The sequence below is a fragment of the Odocoileus virginianus genome, chromosome 34 (assembly GCF_023699985.2).
Source record: "Odocoileus virginianus isolate 20LAN1187 ecotype Illinois chromosome 34, Ovbor_1.2, whole genome shotgun sequence".
Classification (NCBI taxonomy): Eukaryota; Metazoa; Chordata; class Mammalia; order Artiodactyla; family Cervidae; genus Odocoileus; species Odocoileus virginianus.
The window spans coordinates 4,303,838-4,309,073 of record NC_069707.1 but is presented as its reverse complement, the minus strand read 5'-3'; positions in this window follow the sequence as shown (position 1 = coordinate 4,309,073).

Below are 5,236 nucleotides of genomic sequence, written 5' to 3'. Positions count from 1 at the left end.
TACAGCAATGTCCGTATCTTTCGCTGGGTCATTGGCTCCCAGATTGACTAACATAAATGCACACCTGCTCAGGTCCTGATCTATTCTGTTCATTGTGTCTGCAGCACTGCTCAGAGCAACCTCTCATTTCAGCAAGGAAAGACACACGGGGTGAATCTCCATAGACGGTGAGGTGAGAGACACTCTCTATAAGCGGTGCAAGGAAGTCAGTGTTTACAGAACACCTCTTAGGCTCAGGAGAGTCATGCCATGAGATGTCCGTGAGCTATTTCAATTTTTCAATGTTATTTTTATTATTTAAAAAATTAGCGCAAGTTCACGGGGGAAAAAAATCAAATGGTACAAAAGCTATACAGCAAAATCTCACCCTCCCTGTCACTGTCAGTTCTTTTCCCCAGAAGAGAGTTCTTATATTTTTTAATGTGTCTTTCCAGAGCTAGTCCATGACTGGCAGGCATATGTATGTATTACTGTTGAGTATGTGTGTATTTTCCCTTTTCTTAAAAAAGATATTTTGACCCTACTGCCCAGCATGTGGGATCTCAGTCCCCTGACCAGAGATCTAAGGACTTCCTAGGTGGATTAGTGGGTAAAGAATCTGCCTGCAGTACAAGAAATGCAGGCAGATGCTAGTTCGATCCCTGGGTTGGGAAGATCCCCTGGAGGAGGGCATGGCAACCCGCTCCAGTATTCTTGCCTGGAGAATCCCATGAGCAGAGGAGCCTGGCGGGCTACAGTCCATAGTGTCTCAGAGAGTCGGACACGACCGAAGCGACTTAGCAGGAACACACAGAGATGTAGACTGTACCTCGTGCAGGTGAAGCACGGAGTCTTAACCACTGGACTGCCAGGGAAGTCCCCTCCTCTGTTTTAAACCTAAAGGTGGCACACAGTATACGTTTTTCTGAGCATCACTTTGCTTGCTTAATAATGTCTTGGGCGTTGCTTTATGTTCAAATATAGAACCGCCTTGTCATTTCTGATGTCTATACCATCCTCGTGGTTTCCTTAACCAATTGCATCAGGTAGGGTTTGAAGAGAGGAGCAGGGCCATCATAAGTGGTCCAGAAGAATTAGACCTGGAGGTCAGTTAGGCAGCCTATGAAGTCTGTGGACTCCACCAGTGCTACTGGATCTGAAGTCAGTGGGGTTGGCAACACCAAGGTTCAAGAGTGCACCAAGAACAATCTGGAAGCCGTGAAGATCAAGTGAAGCCATGCCTTTCTCTCACCACCTCTGTTGCTGACCATTCAGGGGAACTGGAGCTAAGCTGGCGCCGCTTACCACAGAGCCAAGCTTGCACTTGGCTGGGGTGCGCCGAACCTGCGAAGGGTAAAGCGGCGGATCTGCAGGGGCTGTGCTGGGCCTGCTGTGACTCCTGTGAGTGGGCCACACACGCATGTGGCATGCAGGCCACCCACCACACACCCGCCTGCAAGCCCAGAGCCGCTCTTCTGCTCTGCTCACCTCGCGTGTCTCTCTTGGTGAGCCCTGATCCAGAAGCTTTGCAAGAAGAGATTGGCTCCAGTTTCATCCATCTCATTAGAACTGATTCAAATGAATTCTTTTTAATGGCTGAGTAATATTCCATGGTGTATATGTACCACAGCTTCCTCATCCATTCGTCTGCTGATGGGCATCTGGGTTGCTTCCATGTCCTGGCTATTATAAACAGTGTTGCGATGATCATTGGGGTGCACGTGTCTCTTTCAGATCTGGTTTCCTTGGTGTGTATGCCCAGAAGTGGGATTGCTGGGTCATATGGCAGTTCTATTTCCAGCTTTTTAAGAAATCTCCACACTGTTTTCCATAGTGGCTGTACTAATTTGCATTCCCACCAACAGCGTAAGAGGGTTCCCTTTTCTCCACACCCTCTCCAGCATTTATTGCTTGTAGACTTTTGGATAGCAGCCATCCTGACTGGCGTATAATGGTACTTCATTGTGGTTTTGATTTGCATTTCTCTGATAATGAGTGATGTTGGGCATCTTTTCATGTGTTTGTTAGCCATCTGTATGTCTTCCTTGGAGAAATGTCTGTTGAGTTCTTTGGCCCATTTTTTGATTGGGTCATTTATTTTTCTGGAGTTGAGCTGGAGGAGTTGCTTGTATATTTTTGAGATTAATCCTTTGTCTGTTGCTTCGTTTGCTATTATTTTCTCCCAATCTGAGGGCTGTCTTTTCACCTTGCTTATAGTTTCCTTTGTTGTGCAAAAGCTTTTAAGTTTCATTAGGTCCCATTTGTTTATTTTTGCTTTTATTTCTGAAATTCTGGGATGTGGGTCATAGAGGATCCTGCTGTGATTTATGTCAGAGAGTGTTTTGCCTATGTTCTCCTCTAGGAGTTTTATAGTTTCTGGTCTTACATTTAGATCTTTCATCCATTTTGAGTTTATTTTTGTGTATGGTGTTAGAAAGTGTTCTAGTTTCATTCTTTTTTTTTTAAAATTTTTATTTTTTTCCATTTATTTTTATTAGTTGGAGGCTAATTACTTTACATCATTACAGTAGTTTTTGTTATACATTGAAATGAATTAGCCATGGATTTACATGTATTCCCCATCCCAGTCCCCCCTCCCACCTCCCTCTCCACCCGATCCCTCTGGGTCTTCCCAGTGCACCAGGCCTGAGCACTTGTCTCATGCACCCAACCTGGGCTGGTGATCTGTTTCACCCTAGATAATATACATGTTTCAATGCTGTTCTCTTGAAACATCTCACCCTCGCCTTCTCCCAGAGTCCACAAGTCTGTTCTATACATCTGAGTCTCTTTTTCTGTTTTGCATATAGGGTTATCATTACCATCTTTCTAAAGTCCATATATGTGTGTTAGTATACTGTAACTTAGACAAAGGAGGCAAGGATATACAATGGAAAAAAGATAACCTCTTTAACAAGTGGTGCTGGGAAAACTGGTCAACCACCTGTAAAAGAATGAAACTAGAACACTTTCTAACACCATACACAAAAATAAACTCAAAATGGATGAAAGATCTAAATGTAAGACCAGAAACTATAAAACTCCTAGAGGAGAACGTAGGCAAAACCCTCTCCGACATAAATCACAGCAGGATCCTCTATGACCCACATCCCAGAATTTCAGAAATAAAAGCAAAAATAAACAAATGGGACCTAATGAAACTTAAAAGCTTTTGCACAACAAAGGAAACTATAAGCAAGGTGAAAAGACAGCCCTCAGATTGGGAGAAAATAATAGCAAACGAAGCAACAGACAAAGGATTAATCTCAAAAATATACAAGCAACTCCTCCAGCTCAACTCCAGAAAAATAAATGACCCAATCAAAAAATGGGCCAAAGAACTCAACAGACATTTCTCCAAGGAAGACGTACAGATGGCTAACAAACACATGAAAAGATGCTCAACATCACTCATTATCAGAGAAATGCAAATCAAAACCACAATGAAGTACCATTATACGCCAGTCAGGATGGCTGCTATCCAAAAGTCTACAAGCAATAAATGCTGGAGAGGGTGCGGAGAAAAGGGAACCCTCTTAAACTGTTGGTGGGAATGCAAATTAGTACAGCCACTATGGAAAACAGTGTGGAGATTTCTTAAAAAGCTGGAAATAGAACTGCCATATGACCCAGCAATCCCACTTCTGGGCATACACACCAAGGAAACCAGATCTGAAAGAGACACGTGCACCCCAATGATCATCGCAACACTGTTTATAATAGCCAGGACATGGAAGCAACCCAGATGCCCATCAGCAGACGAATGGATGAGGAAGCTGTGGTACATATACACCATGGAATATTACTCAGCCATTAAAAAGAATTCATTTGAATCACTTCTAATGAGATGGATGAAACTGGAGCCCATTATACAGAGCGAAGTAAGCCAGAAAGATAAAGACCATTACAGTATACTAGTTTCATTCTTTTACAGGTGGTTGACCAGTTTTCCCAGCACCACTTGTTAAAGAGGTTATCTTTTTTCCATTGTATATCCTTGTCTCCTTTGTCGAAGATAAGGTGACCATAGGTTCATGGATTTATCTCTGGGTTTTCTATTCTGTTCCATTGATTTATATTTCTGTCTTTGTGACAGTTCATACTGTCTTGATGACTGTGGCTTTGTAGTAGAGTCTGAAGTCAGGCAGATTGATTCCTCCAGTTCCATTCTTCTTTCTCAGGATTACTTTGGCTATTCAAGGTTTTTTGTATTTCCATACAAATTGTGAAATTATTTGTTCTAGTTCTGTGAAAAATACCGTTGGTAGTTTGATAGGGATTGCATTGAATCTATAGATTGCTTTGGGTAGTATAGCCATTTTGACAATATTGATTCTTCCAATCCATGAACACGGTATATTTCTCCATCTGTTTGTATCCTCTTTGATTTCTTTCATCAGTTTTACAGTTTTCTATGTATAGGTCTTTTGTTTCTTTAGGTAGATATACTCCTAAGTATTTTATTCTTTTTGTTGCAATGGTGAATGGTATTGTTTCCTCAATTTCTCTTTCTGTTTTCTCATTGTTAGTGTATAGGAATGCAAGAGATTTCTGTGTGTTAATTCATTTGAATCAGTTCTAATGAGATGGATGAAACTGGAGCCCATTATACAGAGCGAAGTAAGCCAGAAAGATAAAGACCATTACAGTATACTAACACATATATATGGAATTTAGAAAGATGGTAACGATAATCCTATATGCAAAACAGAAAAAGAGACTCAGATGTATAGAACAGACTTGTGGACTCTGGGAGAAGGCGAGGGTGGGATGTTTCAAGAGAACAGCATTGAAACATGTATATTATCTAGGGTGAAACAGATCACCAGCCCAGGTTGGGTGCATGAGACAAGTGCTCGGGCCTGGTGCACTGGGAAGACCCAGAGGGATCGGGTGGAGAGGGAGGTGGGAGGGGGGACTGGGATGGGGAATACATGTAAATCCATGGCTAATTCATTTCAATGTATGACAAAAGCTACTGTAATGATGTAAAGTAATTAGCCTCCAACTAATGAAAATAAATGGAAAAAAAATAAAATAGGAATTGTTGACATAAAAAAAAAAAAAAAGAAGAGATTGGGAAAATTCATTCCAGCTTATCCGGGCTCTGGTGTCAAAGGTCGACAGTAGCCCCACCCTGATGGAAACTGAGGTTGTTTTGCACCTGTGAGTTTGTAAGTGATGTTGTCATGAATAGCTCTATGTGCTAAGTCACTTCGGTCATGCCTGACTCTTTGCGACCCTAATGTAGCCCGCC